Source organism: Jaculus jaculus, chromosome 15, assembly GCF_020740685.1.
Source record: "Jaculus jaculus isolate mJacJac1 chromosome 15, mJacJac1.mat.Y.cur, whole genome shotgun sequence".
Lineage (NCBI taxonomy): Eukaryota > Metazoa > Chordata > Mammalia > Rodentia > Dipodidae > Jaculus > Jaculus jaculus.
In genome coordinates this window covers 40749164-40772834 of record NC_059116.1, presented here as the reverse complement: position 1 = coordinate 40772834, position 23671 = coordinate 40749164, and the positions used below count along the sequence as shown (strand labels likewise).

The window sequence follows — 23671 nt, the reverse complement described above, 5'->3', positions numbered from 1 at the left end:
GGCTGACCTGAAATTCACTATGTAGCCTTAGGGTGGACTTGAACTCATGGAGATCCTCCTACCTCTGCCGCCTGAGTGCTGGGATTAAAGGGATGCAATACCAAGCCCAACTTTGCAAACATATTTGTAAGGAAATTAAATATAAATGTTGAAACATTGAATTACCTGCCAAAATATCTTGCCTAGTAGAGATAGCATCTTCACAAAATAGTGCTGTGAAGACTAAATAATCAGTTGAAGAAGACTGAATCTACATATACATCTCTTCCCCCAGAAACAAGTCAATTAAATGTCTATGGAAACTTTAATATATCCCTGAATCCAAATAGTAACTACCAAGGAAAATAATATAAATGCTACTTAGTTGTCCAGCCTGTTTTTCTTTAATATGATACTAAACTAAGAAGTATCATACTTGAGTAAATGGAGTTAAAACACTCCTATCCAGCAATGTAAACACTGATCAGAGTAAAGAGACCAACCATGGAATGAGAGAACTTTTTCACCATTATACAATGTGTGCATGACCACGTTGAAGAAAATATAAAGAAGCAATCAAGACAATTATTTGAACAGATACATGTCAGGAAACTTACCATAGAAAGCTTATAAAATGATCAAAATATCTAGTAGCCATGTAAATGAAAACAAAGCAGAATTGGGATTCTGTTTCTCTGCAGTGAATATGTGTGCTATATCCAAATGACCAGCCACAAATACTGGTAGGAACATGCGTGGAAAGAGCATCTTACCAGGACTAATGTAAGTTTGTATCATTGTCCATAACTTCGTTGTCACTTCTAATAAAGTAAAAACAGTCTTGACACATGAGGCAGCTGTGTTACTACTGGGGATAAAAACATAGTATCCAAGACAGCATGCACCTAAAACTCTTTCACAGTTATGTTTTTTTTTTTTCCTGACACTGTTCAAAATGGCTTGGTTATGCAGTATGTAATTATCTCTATTCAGAGATATATGTATAAATTAAATATAACATGTACACTTAAAATTTACTCTCAATTTTAATAAAAGGAACAATAATAATTTCCTGTCTTCTGTTGAAAAAATCATGGAGAAAGTCATAGGCTAAATAAATGAGCCAGGATGATAAGGATGAGTTTTCTCCTAATATATGGAAAATAGAATATTAAAACTAGATACTTAGGGCTGGAGAAATGGCTTAATGGATAAGGCACTTGCCTACAAAGCCAAAGGACTTATGCTTGATTCCCCAGGACACACATAAGCTAGATGCATATGGCAGTACATGCATCTGCAGTTTGTTTGCAGTGGCTGGAGGTCCTGAAGCACCAATTCTTCCTCTCTAACTGCCTCTTTCTCTCTATCTCTCAAATAAATAAAACTAAAATATTTTTAAAAACTACATAATCAGATACCAAGAGCAGCTCTACAAGGCCAAGGAGAGGGGGCTATAGAGGCAGAGATGGAATGCAGGGCAAGAAGCAGTTGTGCATGTCTGATCCTTTACAGTACGTGTATGCATGCACATGTCCCAATGAAAAGTACTACTATAAAAACAAGTGTTTTGGTACATATAAGTATACAAAATCAAAAAATAGAAGCATATCAATACAACATTTTCTATGTACTATATACTTATGTTTAAGGGACATTTTAAAGCTAATATGTCTAATGTTTATCCACTGAAGACATAGGAAGTTAAATATGAATTTAAAAGAGAAAACAGAAAACAAGAATGATCCATAATATTCCAAACACCTTTTCACAACAATGTAGTTACAATTCATTGTATTGTGTTTGGCTTTGTAGAACATCACTGTACACATCTGGTTGTTTTTTACTTCTTTTGAGAACTTTTAGAGAGTGAGATATATTCTTTTTAAAAATAGTGATTAGCAAGAGCAGAGAGCATATGTGAGATAAAATACAGAAAAGAGAATTGTCACACCTGGATCTCTTTTCCTCCAAAGTAACTCTATATGCTTGTGCCCCTTGGTATAACCTGCTTTACTTGCATATTGGGGATTCATCCATGGGAGGTAGACTTTTCAAGATAACTCCTTTAACATCTGAGCCAACTTCCATCCCATCAACAGAGATGTTCATAGATTGCTTTGGTCATTTTTACCTCTTCTTATGTTCATTTCTTGCCTCCAACTGAACCTCTTTATATTTCCACTAGTATTTTGATGCCTTTGTGTGTATACGAGGCCCACTGAGTTTAAATAGTGTTGCTTGTACGTGCATGAATTGGAGGTTATTTATGGAGCATGAACAAATTACAAGTGGATAGACTGCAGAACAATATATTACTATTTGAATACTCATATACATATAATTCAAAACTTGATAATGCAGAAGGGCCTTTAATCCTGGTACTCAGGAGGTAGAGGTAGGAGGATCACTGTGATTTTGAGGAAATATATATATATATATATATATATATATATATATATATATATATATATATATATGATCTGTTGCTCTCAAATAAATAAATAAAAATGAACAAAAAAAATAAAATTAAAAAAAAAAAACTTTCACACATGAGAGGAAACAAACCAGAGCAAGGGTTCCTAAAAATGTTAGGAAACCATTACAGCAATCTCTCTCAAGTCATTCATATACTGAATATGTTAAAAATGCCTCAAAAGACCTCAGCAACCTCAGAGGTACAAGTGGCAAATGATTGTAGAATAAAATATTTGTCATTCTTTTTTTAAACAAGGAGTTGATTTAAATAAAAGGACATTTGAGTTAAAGAAAAAATTGGAATTAGTTTCTTCTCCATTGTATAATGCTTTTTTTTACTCTTATTTTTTCTTTATTAATTATGTACATACTCACTGTGTAAACAGCCATCGTTGTTGGTACCATCGTTAGCCTCCTCCCTGCTCCTGCCTCTGAAGGGCTCCTCCAGAACCATATCCAAAAATTAAGTTCCTCTCCAATATCAAGCTCCCACTAATCTTGGGCTACAAGAGGACCTACACCTATTAAATTTTCTCTAGGATCGATTTTTAGATTAATTTATTTTTACTTAAAATCATTCTGCCTTTCAAGTTACAGCTACATAAAAGTGTATAAAATTATTCTTGGTTTTACAATGATAAATGAGAAACCTATAAATTCTCCAATGAGACTATGTATTTAAGGATTGTCATTGGTTTCTTCTTTGTTGTTAAAACAGTGGGAGAAAAATAACTTATTGGAATATAAATATAATAGATGAACAAGCATGCTGCTAATGGAAAAAGGGTGATATTTTCACAGAGCCAGTACTTTTCTTTGCAGCATCTCTAGGTGATGTCAGCCAACACACTGACTATTTAGTTAAAAAAGAAAGAAAGGTAAACATGCTTGTGCACATACACCAGTTACTTTGTGTACAATAAAGGAATAGGGAAGGGGATAATGAAATAATAGAGAAAATTACACTGCTGTAGTCAGGTTGTGGTAGAACCACATTATAGATTTCTAACTGCGAATCTATTCTTGATCTAAAAAAAAATCTGGAGTAAAGAAGCAGGTTCATTTGTTAGTAGACATCTCTTGTCTGTTGCTGTAACAGTAGCACAAAAATTATATCTTCAGCTTCCATTTCCCAACTGTGCAGGTATTTCTGTTTCATTGATTGGTGGGCACCAAATTGGAATCTGATCAACCTATTTGACAAACCTTGTTGTTTACAATGAGTTTTCATTGTTTTACTAAGTGATATATGTCTCTTAATTTTAAACTGAACCACTGAACCACTCTTTTCTGTTACATCCAAATTAGTATGCTGTTCTCAGTCTTGGCCCCTACTTGGATTTCTCATTCATCATAGCAAATGCCCAAGTCTTCTCGGCTGCCTGTGCACAAGAGAAAACAGGTCCTCACGGAAGGATCACACAGCACCACCATGAGCAGAAGCATAAGGAGGCAGCTGTGCTGGTCCAGGGAGAGGATATAGGAGAGATTCAGAGCATCCACAGCCTGCACGGGCCAGCAGAAGCAGCTCTGGCAGGTCCACAGACCACAGCGGCAGTGGCTGCACACAGAAAGCAGCCCAGCTCAGTTTGAGTCACAGGAAAAGCCAGGTGAGGGGATTTTCAACTCACACTGGAGCTCTCTGCAAACTTAAGAAACGTGAAGGGAGAGCGGCAGTGAGCAATGGAGGAGCAGATCACAAAGTAGAAGAACAAGTGGAACAGCAGAGAACTAAAGCAGAATCGGCACCCTCCCCTCACCTCACCTCTCCCCCCCCCCCCACAGTGCTCAGCTCCAGTGAACACAGCAGCAGTCCAGGGACCCTGACATGCCAACTTGAACCAACAGCAAGACCAAAGCAGGAGCATAGGTAACTGGGATTACACCAGGGAAGGGTCTCACCTGGTCACAAGCTGACTTGAAACCCTCAACAGATCAGAAATCTTAACCTACATGTTGTCAGGATTAAGGGAGTAGGTTGGGCACCACACACCCTAAGGGACAGTTAGAGGATCTGGTTGTCATAATGCCTACTCATGGACAAATACTCTGAGCTGTTTTTCATTGAAAGAGTACATTGCTTAGTTAAATTTTAGAATCTGCCTATATTTTGTTCCACTCAGCCTACTCAAATACTCTCATAGCAGGCAAACCCAACACCTAGGGTCACTTTTATAGATACTCTGAGAGTCTTGAGAGCCACACCTAATGCCTTAAGCTCCTACCCTGAAGTTATATAACATCATATTGTCAAATACATCTAATAATACCCAGATAACTTGAAAATGCAATCATTAAGTAATCCAGGATGCAAAAATACATACATTATAACACAACAAACACCAAAAGTCAAGACAATATAAATCCACCAAAAAGTATGAACGTATCAGAAATGACCTCCAGTGAGAACAAGTTAGAGGAAATGCCTGAGAAAGATTTCAAAAGAATGATCATAAATATGTTCAAAGAACTCAAAGAAGAAATCAAAGAAATGAAAGAGGAAATCAAGAGAACCAAAGAAAAGACAGGACACCAATTTAATGAAATAAAGAGGTCAATACTAGACATAAATAAGGAAATAGAAATAATAAAAAAACAGTCATAATTATTAGCAATGAAAAACAGAGGTAATGAAATAAACAACTCTGTAGAAAATCTCAACAGTAGAATGGATGAAGTACAGGACAGAATATCTAAGCTAGAAGACCAGGTGACATACCTAATACAGTCTAACAAAGAGAAAGACAAACTAATAGAAAAGTATGAGTGGGAATTTCAAGATATTCGGGACACTATGAAAAGATCAAACATAAGAATTCAGGGCATAGTAGAAGGAGAAGAATTTCACTTCAAAGGCATAGTAGGCCCCCAAATTCATCAAACAAATGTTGTTAGAAGTAAGGTCACAGATAACATCAAACATGGTGGTAGTGGATGACTTCAACACCCCACTTTCATCAATTGACAGGTCATCCTGGCAAAAAATAAACTGAGAGGCATCTGGACTAAATGAGGTCACAGAAGAAATGGACCTAACAGATATCTACAAGACATTCCATCCAAAGGACATTCTTTTCATCAGCACATGGAACATTCACTAAAATAGACCGTATATTAGGACACAAAGCAAATCTTAAAAATTACAGGAAAGCTAAAATAATTCCTTGCATTCTATCTGACCACAATGGAATCAAACTACAAATAAATAGCAAGAAAGGCTATAGATCATACACAAAATCATGGAAATTAAATAACACATTACTGCATGATGAATGGGCCAGAGAAGAAATGAAGAAGGAAATCAAAAAAAAAAAATGTATAGATTCAAACGATAATAAGAACACAACATACCAAAATCTCTGGGACACAATGAAGGCAGTCCTAAGAGGTAAATTTATAGCTTTAAGTGCCAATATAAGGAAATTAGAAAGGTTGCAGTAAATGAAATAATGCTTCACCTTAAAGCCTTGGAAAAAGAACAAAGCAAACCAGAAATCAGTAGATGGGAAGAAATAATAAAGATTAGGGCAGAAATTAATGAAATAAAAACACAAAAAACAGTCCAAAGAATCAATGAAACAAAGAGTTGGTTCTTTGAAAGGATAAACAATATTGATAAACCCTTAGCAAATATGACCAAAAGAAATAGAGAAAAGACACAATTTAATAAAATTAGAGATGAAAAAGGTAACATCACAACAGATGCCAGAGAAATTCAAAGAATCATAGGGACATACTATAAAAGCATATACTGCACAAAGTATGAAAATCTGAAAGAAATGGATGATTTTCTTGATTTATATGGCCTACCTAAATTAAATCAAGATGAGATTGATCACTTAAATAGACCTATAACAAGCATGGAAATCCAAACAGTTACCAAAAATCTCCCAACTGAAAAAAGTCCAGGCCCAGATGGATTCACTGCTGAATTTTACCAGATCTTCAGGGAATAACTAACACCATTGCTTCTTAACCTTTTCTATAAAATATAAAAAGAAGAAATCCTATCAAATTTCTTCTATGAAGCCAGCATCACCCTGATACAAAAACCAGGCAAACATAGTATAAAAAAAAAGAAAATTACAGACCAATATCTATCATGAATATAGATGCGCGAATTCTCAATACAATATTGGCAAACAGAATAAAAGAATATATCTGACGAGAGCCAGAGCCTCAGAGGCCCCCAACACCTCAGCACTGAAGCAGACCAAAAATGAACCCAACATGGCTCAGGGAAATCTTGCGGAAGAGGGGGCGGAAAGAATGTCAGAGTTACATGTTGGGTCATGATTTTCAGAGACATTTATCATACTAATAACTGGGGGCTAACTCCACAATGCACGACCCATTTTCAATAATAAGGAGGGTCTAATGGGAGGGGGTAGATCACAGATGAGCCTAAATAATGGTACCAAACTGCCTGTATTTACTGAAAAGAAAACTAATAAATTAAATTAAAAAAAAAAAAAAGAATATATCTGAAAGATCATTCACCCTGACCAAGTAGGCTTTATCCCAGAAATGCAGGGATCATTCAACATATGCAAATGAATAAATGTAATACATTATATAAATGGTCTGAAGGACAAAAATCATATGATTATCTCATCAGATGCAGAGAATGCATTTGACAAAATCCAACATCCCTTCATGATAACAGTCTTACAGAGACTGGGAATAGAAGGAACATATCTCAGTATAATAAAGACTATTTATGACAAGCCTACAGCCAACATATTACTAAATGGGGAAAAACTGGAAGCTTTCCCACTAAAATGAGGAACTAGACAAGGGTGTCCACTGTCCCCACTTTTATTTAGTATAGTACTGGAAGTCTTAGCCATAGCAATAAGGCAAGAGACAGACATAAAAGGGATACAAATTGGAAAGGAAGAAATGAAATTATCATTATTTGCAGATGACATGATTCTAGATATAAAGGACCCAAAAGACTACCAGCAAACTGTTAGAGCTGATCAAAACCTACAGCCATTTAGCAGGACACAAAATAAATACACAGAAATCAGTAGCATTCCTATATGCTAAAAACAAACACACAGAGGATGAAATCAGGGAATCACTCCCATTCACAATTACATCAAAGAAAATAAAGTACCTTGGAATAAACCTAACCAAGGAAGTAAAGGATCTATACAATTGAAACTATTAAACACTCAAGTGAGAAATTGCAGAAGACACTAGGAAATGGAAAAACATCCCTTGTTCCTGGATTGGAAGAAACAATATTGTGAAAATGGCAATCTTACCAAAAGCAATCTACACATTTAATGCAATCCCTATCAAAACTCCAAAGGCATTCTTCATGGAAATAGAAAAAGCAATCCAGAAATTCATTTGGAATCACAGAAAACCTAGAATATCTAAAGTAATACTGAGCAACAAAACTAAGGTGGAAGGTATCACCATACCTGATTTTAACCTATAATACAGAGCCATAGTAACAAAAACAGCATGTTACTGGCACAAAAGCAGATATGTAGATCAATGAAACAGAATAGAGGACCCAGATATAAGTCCAGTTATCTATAGCCACCTGATATTCGATAAAAATGCCCAAAATACTCATTGGAGAAAAGACAGCCTCTTCAGCAAATGGTGCTGGGAAAACTGAATATGTATCTGTGAAAGGATAAAAATGGATTCTTCTCTCTCTCCATGCATAAGAATTAAATCCAAATGGACTAAAGACCTTAACATTAGAACTGAAACTCTGAAATTGCTAGTGGAAAAAGTAGGGGAAACCCTTCAACATATTGGTCTTGGCAAAGACTTTCTGAATATTACCCCAATTGCTCAGGCAATAAAAGCACAGATTAACCACTGGGACCTCACAAAATTACAAAGATTTTGTACTGCAAAGAACACTAAAAAAAGCAAAAAGGCAACCTGGAGAATAGGAAAAAAATCTTTGCCAGCTGTATATCTGATAGATAATTAGTATCTAGGATATACAAAGAACTCAAAAAGTTAAATAATAAGAAATTAAACAATCCAATTAAAAATGGGCTATGGTGCTAAATAAAGAGTTCTCAAAAGAAGAAATATGGATGGCATATAAGCATCTAAAAGTATATTCTACATCCCTAGTCATCAGGGAAATGCAGATTAAAACTACATTGAGATTCAATCTCACTCCTGTCAGATTGGATACCATCATGAAAACAAATGATCATAAATGCTGGTGGGGATGTGTAAAAGGAAAAACCCTTCTACACTGTTGGTGGGAATGCAATCTGGTCCAGCCATTGTGGAAATCAGTGTGGAGGTTCCTAAGACAGCTAAAAATTGACTTAACATAAGACCCAGCTATAGCACTAGTAGGCATATATCCTAAGGACTCATCTAATTTCCTTAGAAGTACGTGCTCAACCATGTTTATTGCAGCTCAATTCATAATAGCTGGGAAATAGAACCAGCCTAGATATCCCTCAACTGATGAGTGGATAATGAAGATGAAGATGTGACACATTTATACAATGGAGTTCTACTCAGTGGTAAAGAAAAGTGAAGTTATGAAATTTGCAGAAAAATGGATGCAACTGGAAAGGATTATCCTAAGTGAGGTAACCCAAGCCCAGAAAGCCAAGTGCCTCATGTTCTCCCTCATATGTGGATCCTAGCTCCAGATGATTGGGCTTCTGTGTGAGAAGGAAAAACCTCTGTAGCAGAGGCCAGTAAGTTAAAAATGAGATGTAAAGGGAAGAGAAAGAAGGGAAGAGGGTACTGAATATGTTGGTATTGTATATATGTAAGTAGAAAAATAGATTAATTGGGGTGAAAAGTCCTAAAATGAGGTCAGGGGAAGAGATTGAGTAAATGAAAGGTGGAGGGAGAGCTAATCAAAATCAAAGAAGATGCAAATCAATCATATGGAATCCTCCAGTTTCAGACAATGGAACACTCAGAACCCATAGTTGTTAGAAAATTTTCAGTGCCAGGGATGGGATACCTCCAGTGGGTTGTTGGCCCGGGAGGTCCCTGATGCCCCCTAAACATTATAGGCCATTGCTAAGCCCTTGGTTTCCCACCAGAAATAGATGATTAGAACCCTAATGCTGAAGACTCCACATACTTGGGCTGCAAGGCCACTGAGTAATCCTGCTGGAACTGAGTTGATAATCTACTCCATGTATACCAGCTGACAGAAACATGGAAGAAGCCATTTTACATGTAGTTCAATGGGAGAAAGAGATACTTCCAATGGAGATACTCAACAGTGAACACTGCAAGCCTTTTATTTGGCCAGCCAGGCCAAATGAGCTAACAGGTGCAATAGTGGTACAGCTATCATGGTGGAAACCAACTGCCCTCCAATTGGACCTGATGCCCACTCCATGGGAGGAATACATCCCTGATACTGAAAACTTAAAGCAGGGGTAGTCATGAGCCCTACAGTTGTAACATCTGGTGATGTCTGTATAAATGTATATACAATGCTTATCAAACTTCCCAGTAAGCACTTCTCTTAATACATATACCCTTATATTAATGCTACTCTCACTTTGGGTAGAGAACCATCTCTTTTCAGCTGGCAGTGACCTTGGGATGACTCAGAAGGTATCATAGTGCTGGAAATAAGTGACTGCAGTACTGAGTAACACCTTGATCACACTTTCTAAGGCTCACGGTCTAATGCCAAAGAGGAGGCAGAAAGAATGTAAGAGCCAAAGGAAGGATAGGACTCATTACAACGTGTTCTCTCCACACATAAAATGGCCTGGACATCCATGACCTCATAGTGCCTGACACTATATACACAAGATCATCAATAGAGGAGGAAAAGATCATGACATCAAAATAAAAGAGAGTCTGATTGAGATGGGGAGGGGATATGATGTAGAATGGAATTTCAAAGGGGAAAGTGGGGGGAGGGAGGGTATTACCATGGGATATATTTTATAATTATGGAAAATGTTAATAAAAACTGAGAAAAAATAAAAATATAAAAATACAAAAAAAAATAACCATTGTTAGTGGGCTGGAATGATGGCTTAGCAGTTAAGGTGCTTGCTTGTAAAGCTAAAGCCAAAAGATCCTGGTTGGACTCACAAGGACCCACATAAGCCAGATGCACAAGGAAGGTGCACACATCTGGAGTTCATTTGCAGTGGCTGTAGGCCCTGCTTGCCCATTCTCTCCCTGTCTCTCTCTCTCTTTCTCTGCATATTTCTGTATCTCTTTCTCAACTAAATTAAATTAAATTAAAAAAACATTGTTAGTTCAAATGGTTCAAATATGAAATCAAAACAAATGTACATACACGTTTGCAATAGATTTTTTATGGAAATCAAAAGAAATGGACTTCTACATACAAAGTAGCATGGAATGGGTTCACAGAGCAACTCTTTCTAATTCCTAAGGACAGATATTCTCTTTGCTAAGAATCTCTTCCTTAAAAGTCAAACTTTCTTGCTATTGTTATCACCATACTATGTATAATATGATTTATGAGTAAACATTCAATATTAAAATATTAGATTATGTCTTGAACTTACAAATTAATAGGTATATTTTTGTACAGAAATGATTCATTCCAGTATAAAGATGTTTATAAAATTGGGCATCCATTTACACAAGGTGTTAATTTTATAGGATTTTTTCTGGTTAATTTCTATTGGGGAGAACTAATTAGCAGATGACAAGGTACTAAAAATCAGGAATCAGCCTTGGAATGTATGAGAAAATTCATCTCATATGACAGATAATAAATAGTATAAAGACTAGTGTATATACTTTTAGAAAACTTTTATTAGTTATCATACAAAGTGCTGGATGTCATTAGGATGTTTTCATACATATATAACATTACTTATATTTGTCCTTGTTCTTTCTACAACACTTTCCATCCTCACCACAATGTCCCTCATCTACTCTCATGTCAAGTGGCTTATATTTCTCTGTGTTCTACCTATGAGATAGTATGATGATTGTCTTTCAATTTTCCTCTCACTACTCTTGCATGTGACCCTTTCCCAATTCTGTTTAGACTACTTGTCCCAATATCCTTTACTGATTTCATTGTGCACATGTATATAAAAGAAATTGTAGGTTCTGTCTATTATGAAAATATAACTGTCTTTCTGAATCTTTGTTAGTTTCTTTAGCCTAATGTTCAATTTGTATAATTTCTGACAAATCTCATTTCATTCTTTTTTTTTTTTAAGGCTGAATACAACTTCTTGTTATATATATCACAAGTTCTCTCTCTTTCTCTCCCTCTCTCTCTCTCTTTTTTTGTTTTGTTTTCTGAGGTAGGATCTCACTATAGCCAAGGCTGACCTGGAATTCACTCTGCATTCTCAGGGTGGCCTTGAACTCATGGTGATCCTCCTACCTCTGCCTGCTGAATACTGGGCTTAAAGGTGTGCGCCTCCACACCCAGCTGCCATAAGTTCTCTTTATGTATTCTTGCACGTGCCATTCTATATCTTGTGCTTCATGCATATTTTGTTCAGGCCATATTAAGTGAGCAGGTATTAAATTCATGCCTTCATCCAATTTGTATTAACTTTTATCAATGGAAAAATATGGAGTTTGGGGTAACATGTGGATACCCAGTATTCCTAGCATCATTTCATCATTTTCATTTCTGTTTATGGCACCATTTTCCAAATAAGATGCCTATGGCTGCTTTGTCATGTTTTCTGTTACAGTGTCCAACACATCATTCCATGACTTATGTCCCTATTGCTACGTCCACGGCGACCTCGCCTGTGTAGCAAGCAGAGATGCTTCTGCACTGGAAAAGAGCTGAAGACAGAGGGCCAGCACTCCTCGGAGGGATGCCCCCGGTGACCCCTTGGCAGTCAGTTACTGTAATGGTTCCTGCTGCCCAAGAAGTCACAAAGACCCGATTGCTGGCGCCAATGTGCTGTTTTCTGCGCTCTGTTTCTTTCCTGCTTTCTTCTAGCTGTTTGTCTAAGAACAGCTAATTCAACACTTATTAGTAATCATGCACGCAATCAGAGTACAAGAAACAATCTAAGCATTGAATGTGCCCCTCCTATGATTAGGGCAATGGAGGGAATGTATAACTCTACTAAGAATAAAAAATTAACTCTAGAACAGTTTTTAGATGGTGTAAAGTAAAAACAGCTTATGATGTTTGAGAACGATACTGAGCCTGAGAATATGAAAGTAGAAATGTTGATCGGTAGTGTTCATAAGAAGCATGACAGTTCTGTAGAAAAGGAGTTACAAAACTTAGGCATTCCCACTAGGAAATTTCCTGGGGGATATGTTCAGTACTTGATCAAGGGCAGATGGTGGACTCCTAGAGCTGGAATCTACTTAGTTCCACTCCCCTATGAGGGAGGATATGATAAATTCGGTAATAGATGGGTGAATTATGAAGAAAAAAGGAGGCTATGGCATTCTCTTCCATTTATGGGAACGCTTAGCAAGGAAACGTAAGCCTTGGTGTTTATACAGTCCTTGGGGTATAAGAAATAAGTAACCTGTTATTCACCTTACACCTTTTACCCTAGTTTCTGTTCGTATAATGTTGTGGTCAATGGTGTGAGACATGCTTCTCAGAAAATGGGTACATTTCCTGCCTGATAAACACTACACGTATGCTTAGAGTAGAACAATACTTAAGATTGTTTAGATTAATGATTTCTGAGATCACTTGTTGGCTTGCTAAGTTTCCCTGTTCAATCTGTATAAAACCTTCATAAAAACTTCAGTAAATTGCAGCAGCATATTCAACTTAGAGTGTGTCTGTCTGTCATTTCCTCGCCAAATCCCGAGTTCTCCTTGAGCCTTCGCCCTTGTTCTCCCTCGGTCCTGATCTCCCCGAGAGTCAGTCCGCGGCACCTATGACACAGTATAACATTCTGAAATCGGGTGTTGTGCCATTGCTAACCTTTCACATTGTGATTAGGGTGTCTGCACTTTTTGGGTTTTTTTCTTCAATTTAAACTTACATTTACATTTATTTGAAATATAAAATTGAAAGTTTGATATGAATTGTAGTACATTGCTTCTGGAAAGTACATGTTTTATAATATTTTTATAAATATATATATATAATTATATATATAATATTTTTATAATTATATATATATATATATACATATATATATATATAATTTCTACTGATTCATTAGCATAGAGTCCTTTTATGTCCCAGTATCTTCATTTCCTATGTCTTGCACTTGAATATTTTCTTTCTTTTTAAAAATATTTTATTTTTATTGAACAAGTAGAGAGAGACAGAGAGAGAGAGAGAGAGAGAGAGAGAGAGAGAGAGAGAGAGAGAGAGAGAGAATGGGAGTGCTAGGGTTTCCTGCCACTGCAAACAAACTCGAAATGCACCACCCCCTTGTGCATCTGGCTAATATGGGTCCTGGGGAATCGAACCTGGGTTCTTTGGCTTATCAGACAAGCACTTTAACCTCTCTAAGCCATCCCTTACCCACTTGGATATTTTCTGTGGGTAAGTTTCACCTTCTTGGTTACATTTTTTTCTGGACACTTATATTTTAAAAGTTCACATGCTTCAGACTTTTATAGTGTTTCTCTCAGCATGGTAACTTTTGGTAAATGAAAACATTAGTGATTTTTGACTGCTCATTTTGTATTTTGATAGATTTTTAAATTATTTTATTATGTAAAATATTTTCTACATATATATATTGTACCTTGAGCTTATTTGGCCTTGTATTTCCCATTTTTCCCCTACATAAACAACTCTACCACACATTAATCTTCTATATACCCCTAAACAATAGTTTCTGCTAACCACAGACATATGCATATTTTTATGTGTCTATATATAATTTACCAGCCATAAGTGAGATGAAATATGAAATTTTTGAGATAGACTCAAGTAGTTCAATAGGATTATGTCCTGCAGAATCCATTTTCCAACAATAGCATAGCATTATTCTACTTCAAAGCTGAAAATTTTCAGTCTATATGTTCCATATTTTATCCATTTCTCTGCAGTTGTAACTTGCATTTGTCCAATAGTTTAACAACTGTGGTGAGTATCTCTGTGATAAAGAGACATGGTGTCCTTTGGATAAATACCCAGAAGTGGCACAGATGGTTAATGTGAAAGATCTATTACTTGTTTCAGAGAAAAAGCTACACTGGCTTCCATAGTTGTTGGACTTGATTACATTCTCATTGGCTTCCTTTTGTCCACATAATTGGTAGCAATGTCTGTTTGTTTTCCTCATGCCCAATATTCTATGTGAAGTAAGATGATAACTAACACAACATACAGTTTTACATTTCTCTGATGACAGTGTAGTTGAAGCTGATTTCATAATGTTATAACCATTTGTTTATAATTTGTCTATTCAATCCATCATTCTGTTTCTTATTATGATGTTTAATTGCTTGTGTATAGATGTTTGTTTTCATATGTTTTAGGCATTAATCTTGTGAGAGATGTATAGGTTGTGAAACCACTACCTTATGCTCTTCATACCATTAGCATCTTTACAACTTTATTGTTCAGATGTTTGGATGTCATGTTGTCCCACTTTTAAAATTCTATATTTACTCAGTGACTAGAGTACTGTTGATAAACCCTTTGTCTATGCTTATATTTGATATGTCTCACTTGTTCTTATTCTACCTGTTTCAGGGATTCAGGTATAACATTAAGATCTTTGATTTATTTTGAGGTGATATTTTTGTAGAGGGTGAGCTAAGTCTTGAGTTTCTTTCTTCTGAAAGTTCATGTCTACTCTTCCAGCTACAGTTGCCAAACAGGCATCTGTTCATGATTATGTGCTTTGCATTGTGTGTAAAAAAACAGGTGGATGTACTTTCATAGGCTTATATCTGGGTCATCTGTTCTATTTGATCCCATTAATCTCTTTTATTTTTCTTCCAGAATAATGCTATTTTTCTTAATATGTATCTGTATTAATGCTTGATATAAGATATGTATTACAACAAGCATTATTTTTTGTACATGTTTATTCATCTATATAGGTTTTTTTGAGACTATAAGTTTTAGGATTTTTTTCACTTTCAATGAATAATAATATTGAAGTTTTGATTGGGGTGTTACTCTTCTGAAGAATCTGTTAGAATGACCAACTTTACATCATTAATCATTACAATATTTTCATCTTTCATTTCCAAGTATCTTCTTCAGTTTCTTTGGGCAGAATTCTTAAATCATTCTCAGGTTCCTTCACATTCAGATGGTAGTATATGGGAAGGCACTTGATTTTACTACAATTTTATGTCTAGATAATTTGTGAAAGATGTTTATCAGATTTTATAGTTATTATAGAGTCTTTAAGGTCTTTGGTATATAGACAATAGCTTTTGCAGATTGGGATACTGTGTTTTTTTTCTTTTCCTACTTTCATGTCATTTATTTTCATTTTATCTCATTGCTCCAACTACAAGTTTAAAACTACACTGAATGATAGTGTTGAAATTCTGATTGAGGTTTCACTGATTCTGAACAATCTTTTTGTTAGAGTGGCCATTCAGTTTCTGCTTATATACTTCATGAATGGAAAGGTAAATTTACCCAAGACTACTTTAGTCCCTTTTTTTTGACCCAAAACACACTTTCCCTAAGAGTCTACCTTTCATCTTATTCTTAGGTCTATGATTCAGGAAGATCTTATCTTTGTACTCCCTCCCCCTTCAACCGTCTCGCTGGGTGATGGGTATGATGGAATAAACATGCACTTCTCTTCTCTAGTGAAGCCAACCTTCTTCTACTAGCTGATAGTTAAAACAAATCTCATTTATTTGCAGTTTAAATCTTCACACACTGTTTTGCATATAACACTTACTAGTATTAACTTCTCTCCATTCTGTGTAGAATTTTCTCACATTACCAAGTATAGCACTTTTAGAAGGAGTGAGTCCTCAGTCATCAGAATTTCACCCATTAAACACTGCTGTGCTTTTATTTTTGATCAGCGATAATTATATTGGTGTTTTAGAGGCAGAAAATATCTTTTTTATTCTTTAAATATATTTTTAACAAATATGAATACTTAAGAAGGAATTGAATTTGAGAAATAGCCACACATGTAGTCATCATAAAACTAAAAATAAAAAATAAAAAAAATACTGGGCTGGAGAGATGGCTTAGCAGTTAAGGCTTTTGTTTGCAATGTCTAAGGACCCAGGTTTGATTCCCTAGTACCCAAGTAAGCCAGATGCTCAAAGTGGTACATTGGTCTGCAGATTGTTTGCAGTGACTGCAGGTCCTGGTGTACCATCCTCTCTCTCTCTCTTTCTGTCTCTCCCTTTTCCTCTCCTTATTTCTCTCAAATAAACATTTTTTACACAAAAGAAAAACTGACACCAATGCTTAGAACAATGTTCCAATATGACTCTCTCATGCTCTGCTTGGCCCTAGGAAATCAGGTGTGGCATCTTCCTAGCAGTTGTTGGGTTAGTAGAATCTTTGTTTATGGAGCTTCCTAAGTGTTACATTGTCAAAGCTCTGAACATACTGTCCATGCTCAGGTAGCCTGGTGACCTTCATTTGCTGTCAGATTCATGACCCTGTTAGTATCTATATACATTTTTTTTTCTGTCTCACACATCTTTCCATACTTCTGTGGCTTAAATGTATGTAAATGTATAACATTTTATTCTTACTTCAGATGAATCAGGTCCATATAGAATGATTCACATTGAAGACAGTTTTGGCCTACTCCAGATATATTGATTCTGAAACCACAGATGAAATGAGTCAAAGGCACTAATGTGGCACAGCTCTCTGTTTTGTCCACAAGTTTTCTCAGACAAATCATTACTGGACACTGAGTCTCTGTATACAAACTGGGTTTCTCAGATGATGAGCATTAGCACCATTCAAGAGGTCATTAGAAGTAATGTCAAAGAATGTACAAACCTAAATTTGTTTTATAAAAAGACATTCAGAAAATACACATGCTATTTAAACTATAGAGGGAATGGTCCTAAAGAGGAGCTGTCCAATATTTGCTGTACAGGACCTTAGAGTAAATACTTACTTTTTTCATTAAGTAGAAACTTTGTATAGACACATCATGTGTTGGTACAATCATTTCCCTCCTCTGTGTCCCCACTCCACTGAGGGCCCTCCTTAGTGGGATTTCTGGAAATCACCATGTAGTTATATGTTATGAGTTGTGAGAGCAGCAGTCTGTCATTGTAGGGAGGACTATGTTTCTGGATATTCCTTCCTACCCTTTGGCCCTTACATTCTCTCTGCCACGACTTCTGCAAAATTTCCTGAGCCATGGTAGGTGTGTATTAAATTTACTTCAGTGTTGAGTTCTCAGTAGCTTCTGGATATCTGCTTTGGTGGGTTTTGAGTGTCCTCAGTGTCTGTCTATATCTCTCTGGTCCAGGTTATCAGGATCGCTGTCAAAGCAGCACTCTTGTTCATCTTGCCAGGTCCTCTGTGGCTTCACCTGGGCCCTGATTGCTCTGTGAGGGGTGGTTCTTGTCCTGTCTGGGAGTCAGCTATCTATTCTTCCCTTCCTCATAGCTTATGGTTGTATTTGGTTCTCTTGAATGCTTTCTGCAAAATAAAAACAAATTTGTTATCGCAGAATAAGATCAAGAAATGTTACAGGGAAAAACCGTTGCTAAATTTGAGATATTTTGATGGGTATAGCCTCAATTTTGGATGAAAACTAGTGGGAGGTTCTCATTGGAGTTCATTATCTTGGTCTCCATAGAGTTTTTGCTTGGTTCCTAGTTGCAGTTATGTGTTCTTTTCCACTGAGTCGATCCCATAGACAATTGGTTACCCACCTAGCCAATGTGCCACCAGGTGAGGGTGTGTACATCTTATTAGGTTTGTTGTTTTCACATAGCAGTATCCCCTGCTTGGTCACATTACTGGCCATTTTCCTCTACCAGCTCATGTAGTGTTTTTCAGCACTATGTGGGCTATCCATCTGGGAACTGGCTTCCTTTCAGACACACCTGGATCACTCTATGTTCTGTGTGGTGTCTTTAGTAATAGACTTACCTTTGGCCTCAGGTGGGTAATCAAGTGTTTTGACAGAAACCTGTATTGTTTTGGGGGCCTCGTGGGTCTTTTTAATCAATGTAGATTGTAACTGGGTACTGGTAGTAGGAACTGGAAGCCAGAGCCAAATGTTTTAGGGTTAACCTTCATCATACCCTCTGTAGGGCTTTTGGATCATTCTGTTGACTGCAGACAACATTTAAGTCCCTCTCAACAGTCTTCTGGAGAATGTGATTTGCCTTTGTACTTTATGCTTTCATGCTTTTCTAGTCCAGTCCCTGTAATTTAATAATGTGTAAAGAATATTTAACTCTATTGAATACATAAATGTGTGGTATGAGGTTCACTTCCAGAAGTAGTAGGTCATGAAGCACAGGGAATTTAAAGAATTTCTCAGGAGTCATGGTTAAATAGTATATCCTTTATTCAGGAAAAAAGTCTTCTATACAGCTCTAAGTGGATATACAAGGCATAACTAAGGTTCTTAGAGACCAAGTGCTTCTGAAATTTGCCTACACCATAGACACTCTTCTTATTCAACACAGCCCAGGCCAATGTGGTAAGAGTCCCTTGTGCCTCTCTGCATCTCATTGTCTTACATGCTTTGCCCCTCTGTGTGCTTTCACAAATGTCTCTCTGTGACATCAAAATATTATAGTGTAACATTTCAATGCCCAAATTTAACAACACAATGATCATTGTGACTTCAAAGTACCCAATGATGACATCATTCTGTCTTATTGTAACATTACAATGCTTCACTCTAGCATGACATTACCATACTGTTTGTGCACAGGGCCACATTATAATATCACAATAGCCCTGTGTGGTTTACAATGCCTCAATGGGATAGCCCAGAAGATAACTGTGAACACAACATGCCACCTGGAACAACAGCAAGTCAACTGTGATGTCTCAGTACCATATTTGAATGCTCACTGTCCAATTGTAACAGATAAAGCAACTACACCCTCATAATATTCTACTGTGACATTACAGACCTGACCCCCTCATTTGGGCATTAACATGTCTCATTGTGGCATCTCAAAACCCACTACTAATCACCACACTCTACTGTGGTATACCGATTCTTCACAGAACATAATAGTGCTCACATAGGAAAAAAACAATATCCTAACATGATATTACAATATCCTAATTTTATGGCACCAGGGATTACAATGCGGTACTTTGACAGGGTAGTGTCCTATTGTGACATCACAATGACCATGATGACTTGAAAATATTACTCTAACACATTTGTTCTGTAATATTTCAAAGCCCCTTTGAAACACCAGAGTACCCATACAATATGATAATGCACACTCTGACATACAAGCATTCCACAAAGTCACCTAAGTACTTAACTGTAACTTCAAAAAGCTTGATTTGAAATTCATATGCCAACAATTCATGATTTCTACTGTGACATATCAATCTCTTATCATGACACAGCAAACCTCTCCTGTAACACAATAGTACCTAAATTGATCAAAATATCCACATTCACAGTGGTTCACTGGGCATCACAATACACCATTGTGGCATTACAAAGTCCCAGTATCCCAATGCTTTCCCAAAGTGAGAATGTTCCACTTGGATATCATAAATTAGCCATGCTATCACAAAGCCTCATTTTGACATCACAATTCTGCATTCATATCACAGGGACACAATATGACATCATAAAAACTCACTGTAACACCATAATGCCCATGTGACTGTAGAATTTACTATCCTTTTGGGAAAAAAAAAATTCTTGTCCAGAAACAGCTTGTGGAGAGTAAGGGTTTTTTCTGACTTACTTTTGCAATGGGAAGTTTCATAATGGGGAAAGCATGGCAGAAACATATAGCTGGATCTCATTTCTCCACATCAGTAGGGGAAAGTCGAGAAAGTGAGTTAAGTTCAGCAACAGCACCTTTGCTATGACACCACAAGGCCTGCCCAGGAACATACCTCTTCAAGCAGGTCTCTACCCACGAAGGCTCCACTCTCTGGGGAGTAGTACATAGCTTAATGACCAACACGTAGGGTTATGGGTATAGAGGGCATTTTACAATCAATCCACCAGAGTGTCATGAAAAAGCCCAATTCTAACAGTTCAATGTCCATCTGTATCAGATCAATACCCTATATTAAGGAGCTTCTTTGAAATCATAGTACACAACTGCTATCTAAAAATGACCTATTGTACTACCATGGTCATTTTGACATCACAATATTGTAATATTATATCATTCTATTTCAAAAGAATTCAAACTATTGAATCACAGTTATTTTGTGACATCACAGTACACTATTATAAATCATACTGCTTCACATAGAAGCAACATGCCCTACTATGACCTTACAAAGCATACTGTAAAATCAAAATATTCCACTGTGACAACACAGTTCTTAACTATGTCACCACTATACTTCACTGTGACATCACAGCACCCAAATTTATACCAAAATAGCATTCTGTGACATAACAATGCTGTATGCTTATAACTAACTCCTCTCTGTGACATCACATTATTACTTATATATGCATATTGACCTCACAAAGCCCACTGTGATATGAAAATACCCAGCAAGACATTGCATTACCCATCTCTGACATCACAATTTCTTACTCTTACGTAACAATATCCAGAGATCATACTGTTCTGCACATATTTGAACTGTAAATTAGATCCACCACAAAATACACCTTAGTACTGAACCCCAGATACACCTCTTCCAGCCAGTAGATACAGACAAGCTTTAATAAAACATCTGAGTCTATGGGAGACATACCTTCAAACTACCACATTTATCTCACTTATATTCTAGGTTAGGTATATTGTTGCAGCAATGGGAAAGTAATTTATATAGGCATTGTAGTGTCAGACTGTGAGGCTTTAATGCCATTGAAGTTATTGTGATATCACTGTATGTCTTGGTCATCAAAGAAAGGAATTGTTATGTCAGTGTGGGTCATTGTGGCATCATTGTTAATATTGTCATGATAGAAGGAGATTTATAATGTCATATGGTTTGAGCATGATGACTTTATGATATTATACCAGATTATTGTGATGTCACACTGGAGCTTTATTGTGTCCATCAATAAGGTGGGTGAGAAGGGAGGGGAGGTCAAGGGATGAGAGGGGGACACAAAAATGGACCCAAACGGCAATATACCATAAATTTCTACATCCTGAAATGGTTGCCCAAATGGTTGAACCTTCACCAGGTCCATAGAGGGAACACCTGATATATATTTTTCTTTCCTTTTTTTTTGCATTTGAAAAACATTTTATTTATTTATTAGATTTGTAGTCAGTGAATACAGTCAAGTTGGTATCATTGTTAGTTCATTGTTAGCCACCTCCCTGACCACCCTCATCTGGAAGAACCCTACTTGTTGGGGAATATGGGTTGTGCATTGTGGAGTTAGCCATCAGTTATAAGTAGGATGCAATGTCTCTGTGTGTCATGTCCTAACACGTGGCTCTGACATTCTTTCTGCCCCCTCTTCTGCAAATTTCCCTGAGCCACATTGTGTTGATTTTAGGAGGTCTGCTTCAGTGATGAGGTATTGGGAGCCTCTGTGTCTCTGGATATCTGGTTTGATAGGAATTGAGTGTTCTCTGTGTCTCTCTCCTTTACCCTTGTGTTGGTACCAGGTTCACCAAGAAAGTAGTACTCTTTCTCATTTCCCCAAATATTCTTAGTTTCAGCTGGGACATTTTTGAGGTGTTATGGGCTGGTTCTCTCCTTACAATCTTCATCCATCTGAAAAAGAGTCACAAATTTTCCAACGGAAAGTGAAGTTAGTACCACATAAATGGGATAACCTTTGATTTTTTTTTTTTTTTAGAAAGAATTTAATAGGTATAGGCCCTCTTCTAACCTGTGATTGGTGGAAGCTTGGTAATGGAGAGCTGGCTCATTTTGGATATAGTTCTGACTTGATTTCCACCTCCACCTTTGGGATCCGTTCCCTTAAGCACATTGGTTAGCCAAATCAAGAGCAGTTGGTTTCCCATCATGGCTGTGCCCCACTATTGCACTTGTGTGTGCATCACAACACATTATTTGCTGCTGAGTAGTTTATGCCAAGAGTTGCTTGAAGAGATATTGTTCATCTTTCCCCAGTCATGGCGACTTTTGGCACTAGATGAGGTAACAGGCAGACTTAAGCTTTACGAAACTATTTCTGACCACCAAAGGTTCATGGCCATCTCATAATTGTAAATGCATCCAGGTGAAATTCAGTACTTCCTACAATAGTCATAGTTTTAAATTCTGTTCAAAATTCCAGAGTTAAAAGTTGCTTGTGATACATAAGGTAAATCTGTTGCTGTGACTCATGTAAGTAAAAAAGATGGTTATGCCCAATACACAATGGGACTTAGTAAACATTCATTTTCTGAAATAGCAAAACAGGACAACATCAAGAAGAGATTAGATCCAACCCAAACCAAAGTTCCTCAGGCAAACATTAAATCCTACAGCTGCGTGCCAGGTGTCTGAGGTGTGCAGCGAGTGGTAGGAGGTGATGAGCTCCAACAGTGGGAACCCCTCACCTGCAGCTCTCCTCTCAGATAGACCCATTCCACTCACTGCCTGCAGGCTTCTTGGCAGGTATCTCATGTTCCTGGTATCTTCAGCAGCCTGTAATCTCTCTTACAAGTTGGCCTTCACCTGAAAAGCTTCATACATGGCCCATCCAGGGCAGCCTGCAGAAAACCCAACCCCAGTACACATTACCAGGCCTCACAGACTATTCACTGGAAACTTGCTGCAAGCCTTCATGACCCTGTGCCTTTTGCACTCACCTGCACAGCCAGCAGCCCATGGATGATGCCAAAGTCTGCTGAGACCTTGCACAGTAGACGGCAGCCATTAGAACATGGCTGAAGCTGGTTCTGTGGGACTTCACAGCTGAATCTGGAAAAATACTTTCCTAGGCTTTCCTCCAAGGCAGAGGACATCTTCAGTTCTCTCTTTTAAAAAAATAAAGCCCTTAAATTGTGTTTACAGTTTTCCAACTTTGAGTCTGTTCTGAGTGTGTACATTTTCAATCCACCTTTCTTATTGCCACAAGGAAAAACTGGACATTTTCCCTTTTATGGTGCTGAACTCTTTAATAATTACAGCTACTTTGAACTTTCCTTTACCTGAGATTTAACGACATACACAGTCCTTTTCTTACCATACTGTGGTGTTTTCATATCCCCCGTCTCTAGT

The 23671-nt window shown here is 37.0% G+C and overlaps 1 pseudogene; it reads right to left on the bottom strand.

The window, feature by feature from the left end:
* The window catches only part of LOC101609314, a 39125-nt pseudogene extending 15710 nt beyond the window's left edge, over positions 1-23415 (bottom strand).
* Positions 23416-23671: the final 256 nt, after the last annotated feature.